Source organism: Bos taurus, chromosome 4 (genome assembly GCF_002263795.3).
Source record: "Bos taurus isolate L1 Dominette 01449 registration number 42190680 breed Hereford chromosome 4, ARS-UCD2.0, whole genome shotgun sequence".
Classification (NCBI taxonomy): domain Eukaryota; kingdom Metazoa; phylum Chordata; class Mammalia; order Artiodactyla; family Bovidae; genus Bos; species Bos taurus.
In genome coordinates this window covers 24,499,541-24,512,287 of record NC_037331.1, presented here as the reverse complement: position 1 = coordinate 24,512,287, position 12,747 = coordinate 24,499,541, and the positions used below count along the sequence as shown (strand labels likewise).

General features: G+C 36.9%; 1 protein-coding gene across 14 annotated transcripts in view; it reads left to right on the top strand.

Annotated features, from left to right (window-relative positions):
• Positions 1-12,747, top strand: part of CRPPA (CDP-L-ribitol pyrophosphorylase A) — a 456,527-nt gene that overhangs the window by 408,114 nt on the left and 35,666 nt on the right. For all 14 annotated transcript variants that reach the window (XR_009494189.1, XR_009494188.1, XR_009494184.1 and 11 more), the window contains one exon: positions 11,540-11,688. The gene's annotated coding sequence lies outside the window, so the exon portion shown is untranslated. The remainder of the gene's footprint in view (positions 1-11,539; positions 11,689-12,747) is intronic.

Sequence of the window (12,747 nt, the reverse complement as noted above, 5' to 3'; positions counted from 1 at the left end):
TAAAATTGTGGCAGGAACGAAGCATGTTGCTGACTGCAGGAGAGTGTGACAGGCAGAGGAACAGGAAATGATGAGCCCAAGCCAACGGAACACATGGTGTGCTGGCATAACAGCACAAAGACCAGTGTCCATGCCATGTATGTTTGTGAGTATATTAACTTCATCTGTACATGTGTGCAAGGGCACACCTGTCCTCCATACATAAACACACTTTAAAATGCATGAGATAAAATACCATATTTTGCCAACATAATTTTGTCACTAAATGCGAAGGTGTACTATTTACGATTCAGGTTTAGATGAACTGTTCTTTGAAAGTCTGCTCTTTGTGTGAGAATGGGAAGCATAGACAGGTCCAGTGAAGTGAAACATGAATTCTGATGTATTTGTGGTTATCATTGCAGTGACTATATTGTGCTAATGTATATTTAATACTCCAAACCTATAAATATATTTCATCATGAGGTTGGCAATGATTTCTTACTGATCTGTTCTTTTGGGGAAACCTCATCTGTGAAATTCTTCTTTCTTCTCTTCTTTGCATACCTTTGATATGAAATGTAAGATTCATTCAGTTCTGATAAAGTAAAGCTTTAGAAAATATATAGGAAAGACAAGACATTGGAAAATGTGAAGAGGTAATACATGACATAGAAAAATCAAACCTGGGATATCATTCATCCCTTGAGTGAAGTTCCCTACTGCACTGTTTGCCAACGTGGGATAGTTTTAGAAAGGTGTGGTTTGGGATTTCCATGTTACTGGGTTGCTATGTATTGGGAGGAGTCACTTGGAAAGAAAATCGGAGAGGAGACTGAATTACAAATAGCAATACGAAGACAAGATTGGAACTTTTCTTTTTCCTTCTTTTAATTGTAGGAGGAAGAGAATGTATTTGGCCACTTGATGAGTTTATGCTCTTTGAGAAAGTATGGTGCTGTTTAGTTGCTAAGTGTCCAACTTTTCTGTGACATCATGGACTGTAGCCCACCAGGCCTCTCTGTCCATGGGATTTTTCAGGCAAGTGTATTGGAGTGGGCTGCCATTTCCTCCTCCAGGGGATCTTCCAAGTTCAGGGAATCAAACCTGTGTGTCCTGCGTCTCCTGCATTGGCAGGCAGATTCTTTACCACTCAATCATCAGGGAAGCCCCAACAAAGTCTGGGGAACTGTGCCCTTTTGATAGCATAGGTAGCAAAGCACCCAGTGAGGCATATGCTCCCTCACCAGGGGACAAGTTTTATAGCTTGCCATTCCTGATCTTACATGAAGCGGGGTGGATTTTGTCCTCCCAAATTTCCTCCAGTTGTATAGCTTCTTTAAAAAATAATAAGGGAACTTGATACAAGGTTAACTAGGGACAGAAGGGGACTGGCTTAGAGATGAGGTGGGCTAGGTAGTCCTGGGTCTCTGCCAGGTTCACTGAATGAACCCCAGACCTGGAACAGGTTTGTCTGTCTGTGGGTGTGTTCCAAGTAGGGTGTACGACTCTTCAGGTGGCTGAGCTGCCATCTCTGAATCCCTGGAAGGATCTCTAAATTCCAGTTGTGCTCTGGCTATAAATTAGGCTGAATGATCCCAGGGACTTTCAGTTGCCTCTTTCTGGTCCTGCCCATGATTGACATGCAGCTCAGCTGACATGTAGTGATGATTATAAAATATTTTAGAAGCTGTAGAAGAAACTTCCTGCAGTTCAGCTCTCGTGTTTAATTAGATGCTCTTCCTGTGAAGAAGAGATAGCATTATACCTCATGATATGGGATAGCATCTATTGATGAAGAAGTAAAAACAATGTGGAGTGGAGGATGTCAGACAAGGCTGGGCAGCCACAAGTTAATTAATTACATGAACGATAAAAGTTCTGCACAGGAGTCATTTTATGTCAGTTTTGTGATTTATTTACCCATCCATCAATTCAGATGAAAGTGGTTCATTTTAATAGGAAAAAGATCACCTAGTACAGGAGGGTTTATAATGAAAAACAGTGGTTTTCTAATCCACGTCTTTTTCTACCCACAGTCCTGCTCCAAAGAGACAGCTACTTGGAGGTTCTAATTTTGTGTTCTGCTACTTGTTCTTATTTTTAATCTAAAACATTTATTTCCCTAAGCCTACTCTTTAAAAAAAAAAAAACTATTATTTTTTTCAAGAACAGTTTAGGTTCACAGCAAAATTGAGTGGAAGTTATAGAGATTTCTCATAGACCCCGGCCTCACATACACATAGCCTCCCCTGTTAACAAACATCATCCCCACCAGACTAGAACAGTTGTCACAATTGATAAATCTATATTAACATATAATAATGACCCAAAGTCTGTTTTGGTTTTGTACATTCTATGGGTTTTGACAAGTGTTTAATGACATGCATCATTATGTTATCATACAGAGGATTTTCAGTACCCTAAAAATCCTTTCGGAGAAGGCAATGGCAACCCACTCCAGTACTCTTGCCTGGAAAATCCCATGGATGGAGGAGCCTGGTAGGCTGCAGTCCATGGGGTCATGAAGAGTTGGACACGACTGAGCGACTTCACTTTCACTTTTCACTTTCATGCATTGGAAAAGGAAATAGCAGCCCACTCCAGTGTTCTTGCCTGGAGAATCCCAGGGATGGCGGAGCCTGGTGGGCTGCCATCTATGGGATTGCACAGAGTTGGACAGGACTGAAGTGATGCAGCAGCAGCAGCAGCAACAGCAGCAAAAATCCTTTGTGCTTTGTTTATTCATCCGTTCTCCTCCCTCAACTCATAGCAACCACTGATCTTTTTATATCTCCATAATTTTGCGTTTTCCAGAATGCAATACAATTGAAATTTTATAGTATGTAGGCTTTTCAGATGGGCTTCTGTGAGTTAGTAATACACATTTAAGTCTTTTCATGGCCCAATAACTCATTTCTATTTAGTAATGAGTAATAATCTATTGCCCGAATGTACTGCAGTTTACATATCCATTCACCTACTGAAGGACATCATGGTTACTTCCATGTTTTAGAAATTAACGAATAAATTTCTATGCACATATGTGTCAGGTATTCGTTTGGATGTGTTTTCAACTTTTAGGAGTAAATAACCACCATTAAGTGTGATACGAGCTGTGGGCTTTTTTTGTAGATTATTTATTAAGGATGTTCACCCCCTCACTCACTGACAGTTTTATCATAAATGGGTGTTATTTTGTGAAATGCCTTTTTATGTATCTATTGATAAAATCATGTAATTTTTATTTTTCAATCTGTTGATATGATAGATTATATTGATTTTCAAAAGCGGAATTAGCCTTGCATATCTGGGATTAATCCTAATTGGTTGTGGTGTATAATTCTTTTAATACATTGTTGAATTCAAATTGCTAATATTTTCTTGAGGATTTTTGCATTTATTTTATGTTCATGAAAAATATTGATCGTTAGTTTTCTTAAGGTGTCTTTGTCTTGTTTCAAAATTATGGTAATAGTAGCTTCAAAAGTGAGTTAGTGAAGTACTTTCTTTTCTTCTATCATCTGAAAGAGATAATAGAAAATTAGTATAGTTTCTTCTTTAACTGTTTGGAAATATTTACCAGTGAACCCATCTGGGCCAGGTGCTTTCTACTTTTGAAAGCTGTTAACAATTGACTCGATTTCTTTAAAATAGATATAAATCTACTCAGATTATCCAGGTCTGTCTGTGTGAATTCTGGCAAACTGTGTGTTTCATGGAATTGGTCCATTTCATCTTGGTTTTCAAACTGTTGGGAGTAGTATTGTCCATAGTATTCCTTTATTACCCTTTTAATGTACACGGGATCTGTACTGGTGCTTCCTCTTTCATTTCTGATGATAGTAGTATATATCTCTCTTACTCTTAGTCTGGATAGAAGCCTATCAATTTTATTAATCACTTAACAGAACATTTTAAAGTAACTATTGTTGTTTAGTTCTAAGTCACGTCCAACTCTTTTGTGACCCCATGGACTGTAGCCCACCAGGCTTTAATACAGGAGTGGGTTGCCACTTCCTTCTGCAGGGGATCTTCCTGACTGAGGAATCAAACCCACATCTCCTGTGTTTGCAGGTGGATTCTTTACCACTGAGCCCCCAGGGAAGCTCCAAAATCAACTACATTCCAATACAATTTGTTTTAATGAAAATACATTTGTGACTCTAAAGAAACAACTTTTGGTTTCATTGATATTCTCTATTGATTCCTTATTCCATAAGTCAATTTTATTGATTTATGCTCTTTGCTGAGGTTGTTCAGTTGCTCGTCGTGTTTGACTCCTCGTGACTCCATGGACTGCAGCACACCAGGTTTCCCTGTCCTTCACCGTCTCCTGGAGTTTGCTCAAACTCATATCCATTGTCAGTAGTGCCATCCGATCATCTTATCCTCTGTCGTCCCTTTCTCCTCTGGAAATCTTTTTTTTTTTTTTCCTGCTTATGTTGGTTTTAATTTTCTCTTTTTTCCTAGTCTGCTGAGTTGGAAACTTAGATGGTTGATTTTTAAATCTTTCTTATTTCTAATATATTCATTTGATACTATAACTTTTCCTCCAAGCACTACATTTTCTGCATCCCCACACATTTTGATAAGCTGGATTTTCATTTTGTTTGAAATCTTCTTAAATTTCTTTTGAGATTTCTTCTTTGACCCATATGTTATTTAGAAATATATTGTGTAATCTCCATATATTTTGGGCTTTCCTCAAATACAGTTATCTTTCCCAAATGTCTTTGTGTTATTGATTTCTAGATTAATCCCATTGTGTCTAAGAGCAGGCATTTAATGATTCCTGTCTTTTTAAATATATTTTAAAGGTGTGTTTTATGGCCCTGAATATCATCTATCTTGGTGAAGTTTCCATGTGAATTTGAGAAGGATGAGTATTTTTTTGTTGGATGAAGTAACATATGCATGTTAATTATAATCCATTGATTGATGGTGTTGCTGAGTTCTGCTCTGTCTGAAATTAATATACCTACTTTTGCTTTCTTCTGATTAGTGTTTTTATGGTATACTTTTCTCCACCTATTTACTATTAATTTATATTTGTCTTTATATTAAACGTGGCTTTCTTGTAGAGAGCATATACAGGATCTGTGTTTATAGATCCACTCTGACAATCTCTATCTTTTGATTGGTGCATGTAGACATTCACAGTGATTATTGATAGAGTTTGACTCATATCTACCATGTCCATCATCATTTTCTAACAGTTGTCCTTGTTCCCATTTTTGTCTGATTCTGCTACGTGTTGATTCTTCTGGTTTTCCTTCATGGTGCCTGATTTCCTACGTGTTTGGTGATTTTGAGTATGAGTTCAAATTTTTTGGAAGTTTATCTGGGAATTTTTTAAGGCCTTAGTATGATTGGTATCCCTCAGAAAAGATATGAAGTTTTTGACTGCCTATACTTACTACTAATGTTGGACCACTTAAAAATAAATTCATGACTTAAAATTTTTATGCTTTCTAAGTGATATATCATTGATTTGTAAAATTCATTGAGAAACTATTTGTACTTATGAATTCTTGAGAGTTAATTTTTTTAAGTTACAGGATAATTGCTTTACAATGTGGTGTTGGTTTCTGCCATAAAACAACATGAATCAGCCGTAGGTTTACATATGCCGCCTCTGTCTTGAACCTTTGTCACCTGCTACCCTATTCCACCCATCTAGGTTGTCACAGAGCCCTGGGTTGATCTCTGTGTTATACAGCAACCACCCACTAGCTATCTGTTTCACATATGGTAATGTATATGTTTCAGTGCTATAAAGAGAGTTGTTTTTTTCCTCTGCCAGCACCAAGTGTCAATTCAGGCAGTTTTTATTTTTATCATTAGCAGAAAAAGTGTAGGTGGTGGTGTTAGAAGTTGGAGGGGTGGGGTGAGGACGGGGAGGTATGAGATTGTAGAAGACAGTGTTCACTTATATATTAATCAAGAACATGGCACCATGTCTCTCCAGTTTATGTAGGAAAATCATCTGTAAGAGTTCCATATTGGCTTGGCTCTGGGGTCTATTTTAAGTTTCTCATGACGTGAAATCTTGAAAACGGTAGTTCAAGATTACCTGGGTTTAACAAATATCTTCAAGGTAAAGCCAAGTTTTTGCTTCACCTAATCCTTATCTCTTTATAGCATACCCACAAATTTAACTGATGCTGTGTACACTGTATCCAGCATTTTTAGCTATTTTCAGGGCAAGTTATGTTTTGGTATCTAGGCTGCCCAACTGCCACAAAATTAATTCTCCGCACCCACTTTTTGTTGTTCTTTTAAAATTCTCCTTTACTTTCTTTCACTGTTATGAGTGTATTCTTTATTGTTGTTGTTTTTGTTGTTATTGTTTTACTGTGATTTTAGGTGGGGTTCTACAAGAAAGGAAAGCAAATATGTGTGCTCAAACGCCTTAAGCTAGAAATTATTAAAAGTCAAACTTTAGTTAGAAACTGTTTTTTGTAAAGGGAAGACAGTAACTATTAAAAATGAATATTTTTCATTATTTTGAAAGTGCGGTTTTAAGTAGATTAGTGGGTTTCTTTTTTTTTTTTTTAAATTTTATTTTATTTTTAAACTTTACAATATTGTATTGGTTTTGCCAAATATCGAAATGAATCTGCCACAGGTATACATGTGTTCCCCATCCTGAACCCTCCTCCCTCCTCCCTCCCCATACCATTCCTCTGGGTTGTCCTAGTGCACCAGCCCCAAGCATCCAGTATCGTGCATCGAACCTGGACTGGCGACTCATTCCATATATGATATTATACGTATTTCAATGCCATTCTCCCAAATCATCCCACCCTCTCCCTCTCCCACAGAGTCCAAAAGACTGTTCTATACATCAGTGTCTCTTTTGCTGGTTTCTATATTGGACTGGATATATGAATGTTTAGAATATAACAGTTAACATTATGCTAATGTGATTAGATATATGTATACAAGTATATACATAATTTGTTTTTTCAACAAATTAAAAAATCTTTTTAAAGCATGTGTTATATACCACATACCAAATGAAGATAATTCATAGAAAGTATATTACTCAATATAAGAATTAGAATATTTTCATTTGAAATGTATTTAAAGAATTGGATGAAGCACAAGCTGGAATCAAGATTGCTGGGAGAAATATCAATAACCTCAGATATGCAGATGACACCACCCTTTTGGCAGAAAGTGAAGAACTAAAGAGCCTCTTGATGAAAGTTGAAGAGGAGAGTGAAAAAGTTGGCTTAAAGCTCAACATTCAGAAAACGAAGATCATGGCATCCGGTCCCATCACTTGATGGCAAATAGATGGGGAAAAAGTGGCTGACTTTATTTTTGGGGGGGCTCCAAAATCACTCCAGATGGTGACTGCAGCCATGAAATTAAAAGACACTTACTCCTTGGAAGGAAAGTTATGACCAACCTAGATAGCATATTCAAAAGCAGACATTACTTTGCCAACAAAGGTCTGTCTAGTCAAGGCTGTGGTTTTTCCAGTAGTCACATATGGATATGAGAATTGGACTATAAATAAAGCTGAGCACCGAAGAATTGATGCTTTTGAACTGTGGTGTTGGAGAAGACTCTTGAGAGTCCCTTGGAATGCAAGGGGGTCCAACCAATTTATCCTAAAGGAGATCAGTCCTGAGTGTTCATTGGAAGGACTGATGCTAAAGCTGAAATTCCAATACTTTGGCCACCTGATGTGAAGAGCTGACTCATTTGAAAAGACCCTTATGCTGGGAAAGATTGAGGGCAGGAGGAGAAGGGGACAACAGAGGATGAAATGGTTGGATGGCATCACGGAGTTGATGGAAATGAGTTTGGGTAAACTCCAGGAGTTGGTGATGGACAGGGAGGCCTGGAGTGCTGCGGTCCGTGGGGTCTCAAGGAGTCAGACAGGACTGAGTGACTGAACTGAACTGATGGATACTTTTCTATTTTTTAATGTTGTTCATAATTATTATTTGAAGCTAGTTATATAAATGTAGATTTTTTAAAATTTTATTTTATTTTTAAACTTTACAATATTGTAATAGTTTTGCCAAATATCAAAATGAATCCACCACAGGTATACCTGTGTTCCCCATCCTGAACCCCCTCCCTCCTCCCTCCCCATACCATCCCTCTGGGTCGTCCCAGTGCACCAGCCCCAAGCATCCAGTATTGTGCATCGAACCTGGACTGGCGACTCGTTTCATACATGATATTATATGTGTTTCAATGCCATTCTCCCATATCTCCCCACCCTCTCCCTCTCCCACAGAGTCCATAAGACTGATCTGTACATCAGTGTCTCTTTTGCTGTCTCGTACACAGGGTTATTGTTACCATCTTTCTAAATTCCATATATATGCGTTAGTATACTGTATTGGTGTTTTTCTTTCTGGCTTACTTCACTCTGTATAATAGGTTCCAGTTTCATCCATCTCATTAGAACTGATTCAAATGTATTCTTTTTAATTGCTGAGTAATACTCCATTGTGTATATGTACCACAGCTTTCTTATCCATTCATATGCTGATGGGCATCTAGGTTGCTTCCATGTCCTGGCTATTATAAACAGTGCTGTGATGAACATTGGGGTACACATGTCTCTTTCCCTTCTGGTTTCCTCAGTGTGTATGCCCAGCAGTGGGATTGCTGGATCATAAGGCAGTTCTATTTCCAATTTTTTAAGGAATCTCCACACTGTTCTCCATAATGGCTGTACTAGTTTGCATTCCCACCAACAGTGTAAGAGAGTTCCCTTTTCTCCACACCCTCTCCAGCATTTATTGCTTGTAGACTTTCGGATCACAGCCATTCTGACTGGCGTGAAATGGTACCTCATAGTGGTTTTGATTTGCATTTCTCTGATAATGAGTGATGTTGAGCATCTTTTCATGTGTTTGTTAGCCATCTGTATGTCTTCTTTGGAGAAATGTCTATTTAGTTCTTTGGCCCATTTTTTGATTGGGTCATTTATTTTTCTGGAGTTGAGCTGTAGGAGTTGCTTGTATATTTTTGAGATTAGTTGTTTGTCAGTTGCTTCATTTGCTATTATTTTCTCCCATTCTGAAGGCTGCCTTTTCACCTTGCTAATAGTTTCCTTTGTTGTGCAGAAGCTTTTAAGTTTAATTAGGTCCCATTTGTTTATTTTTGCTTTTATTTCCAATATTCTGGGAGGTGGGTCATAGAGGATCCTGCTGTGATGTATGTCGGAGAGTGTTTTGCCTATGTTCTCCTCTAGGAGTTTTATAGTTTCTGGTCTTATGTTTAGATCTTTAATCCATTTTGAGTTTATTTTTGTGTAAGGTGTTAGAAAGTGTTCTAGTTTCATTCTTTTACATGTGGTTGACCAGTTTTCCCAGCACCACTTGTTAAAGAGATTGTCTTTAATCCATTGTATATTCTTGCTTCCTTTGTCAAAGATAAGGTGTCCATATGTGTGTGGATTTATCTCTGGGCTTTCTATTTTGTTCCATTGATCAATATTTCTGTCTTTGTGCCAGTACCATACTGTCTTGATGACTGTGGCTTTGTAGTAGAGCCTGAAGTCAGGTAGGTTGATTCCTCCAGTTCCATTCTTCTTTCTCAAGATAGCTTTGGCTATTCAAGGTTTTTTGTATTTCCATACAAATTGTGAAATTATTTGTTCTAGTTCTGTGAAGAATACCGTTGGTAGCTTGATAGGGATTGCATTGAATTTATAAATTGTAGATTTTTAAAAATGTATTAAGTCAAAATATCTGGAAATAATATGAAATTTTGTTATTCTTTTCTGAGCACTGGTATGATAGAGATTTCCAGCTTCAGATTAGAACACATACATTAACATTTCATGAAGAAAGGGAAACTGGATTATATTTATGATATAACAAATAGTAAAATAAATACATACTAGATAAGACTAGTTCTCTGTGGGTTTGGCCCACATAGACACATTCCCTGGACAGTTGACAACTACTCTTTTGGGAACTGTGAATATTAAAAAGAAATTATATGTGTGTGGTGGGTTTTTTGTTTTGTTTTGGGTTTCTTTTTTTATTTATTCTTTTTTTTTTTTTTTTTTTTTGCTACTGTCAGCTCTAAACTAGGATTGGCTATAGCTATAGCACTGTCAGAATTGGTAGCCTTTTAGGAGACATTTACCAGATGGAGAAATTAGAAGGTTTTCTTTTTTTTTTTTTTTTTTGGTCACACCGTGTAGCATACGGGATCTTAGATCTACAATCAGGGACCAAACCCATCCCTCCTGCAGGGGAAGCACAGGGTCTTAACCACTGGATCACCAGAGAAGTCCTGTAGAAGGTATTTATTTATTATTTTTAGAAGGTATTTTAACTCAGAGATGAGAGTTTTGCAGTGGAAGTTTAGGGGTTCTACCAACAGCAAGTTCTTTCCTTGGATGACATTATGAAACAGTATAGAATCTTGCCAAGGTTTCTTGGTTATTTCTCATTGAAACACTATGTAAATTTGGTTGAGTTATGAAAGTAATCTGTAATGTGCTCCAGTTCATTATTTTTTGATTATTAAGCATCAAGCTATCATGCATACCTTCTTAGCAATGAATTTAAGTGAATAAATTGAAAATGTGATATATTTGCATGATCACACTAAAGCACTATCTTATAGAATATAATTTCTTTATTAAAAGTAATAAATAATAATAAGTTATAATTTATTGAAAGTATAGATGAACATTAGCTGTAGCTACCTATTTCCTACCATGGTTTTTGGTGGTTTTATTTTCTCATGGAATAACACCCATAAGTGCACCCAATTTAAGACACAAAAAAGGTGGAAGTCCTACTGTTAAAAAAAAAATTATTAGCATAAAACAGCATGTCATTTTATTTTACTTTAATGTTCAAAATAATTTCTTCATATTTAGAAAGATGACATCACATAGCATTATAAGACACTATGTTGCAGTTAATAAAAATTTATTAGTAGATTCAGGTTTAAGAATGATCTACATTTTTCTCTGTAGTATAGCAAGCACAGGGTTATCCTTATCAAAATATCACCCTTATTTATTTGTATTTCCATGTAATTTCTTATGAGTAGGAGAAAGTTTGAATTGAGTTAAACCAGATATAGAGTAGATTGCATTCACTCTCAGATATACCCATGGGAATGCTTTGTTCTCAGTTTCTCATAGAATTTTATATTCTCACTGTTGTATACTTACTTTTTTTTTTCATTTTTGTACATTTCCATCAGACTATAAGCTTCATGAAGGCAAGACTGAACTTGTCTGGTTTATGTTATAGCCCTAGCGCTTATCACAGAATTACTGTCTCTCAAAACAAGCTCTCAGTTGGTAGTTACTGAAGGGATACTTGACTTAGCAAATTACTTTTTAATATAAGAGAAGTTTTTACATTTTTTTTCTGTAGTGAATACACTCAGAATATCTGTTCCACACAGATGGCTAAGGAAAACAGAAAAACAATCAGGAGAAAATACAGGTATACATGGTTTTCTAAGCTTCCAGGTGCTTACACCCTCACATACAAAGTTTGGTTTCATTGATTTAGGCTCTGGGTGTGCTCACTCGACTTTGTTTTTGTAGTTGTGCTCGGCTGAGTCTCATGGCTATAGATGGAGCAAAGGAGCTAAAATGAAGTAGGAATTGGAAGAACAGAGGAGAAAAACTGGATTTTTGCCACCAATATTCATCCTTCACTTACCCTGAAGACCATTTTCTAAGACGGAGGCATGGTAGGTCTCCTTAGAAATAACTGACGAGATTAAGGAACAAAGAATACAAGCCAAATGTCCTGTAAATCGAGGAGCAAGGCTGTCTGATCCAAGCAGACACTGTTATGACATCCTGTACCTGGATTCATAAAATTCCCTATGGGAACCACATAATTCAGGCCAAGGATACCTCTGGAAACATTTGTCATTTGTTCAGCTTTCAAGAATGGCTTTGTGTTAGATTTGCAGTGAGTGGCATTGAATATTATAGTTTTGGTAAATGTCGAGAGTATCATAATGTAAATTGCTTATTTCAAAATGACATTTTTCTGTGCCTTAGTAGCTTCTTAAACTTTCACCAATGTTAATAATTCAATTTGGAGACATGTCTGACTGGGAGAGAATTCTCTCTCCCACGAGTCACTTCAATCACCTTCCTAGTTGATGGAGCAAAAGTACCCATTTCAAAAGTGAGTGTGGAAATGCAGCAGAGTGAATGGAAGAACTCGATGAGAAAGTTGAACTGGATGCTAGTCTTAGCTCTGTCACTTAGTATATATGTGATACTGAGTTATAAATAGCTGTTCTGCTCCTCAGTGTCAGACTCTGTATTTATGATCCTTCCTACCTCACCTACTTCCTTAGAAATAAGGTCATGAACATGACATCTCATTATACTCCAAGATGCAACACACGTTTGAGATGTTACACTTCAGTATCAAGGTTAAGTGTCAAAAGAACTCAATAATGATGTCATTCAGAAACAGGATTTGGAAGGATAATGGCTATGAAAATAAGAAGGTAAGAGAATGATGGTTCAAAGGGAAGAAGCAGCACCTATAACAGTGTAAGAATCAGAAGTCCTAAACTGAAAATCTGCAACTAGGAGGAAACAAAGATGAGAGGTCTGGATCCATCTGTGATTTTTGTTCCTCTGGCCAAGAACTACAGTATTATTTCTTAAGTGAAGCCTGTTGTTGCTTAAGATTGCCAAAGAGTGACTTACAAGCCCGGGAAGACTTTTCCTAAAAGTCTTTATTGGTTGACTTTTCTGTAATGGTTCAGTTCAGTCACTCAGTC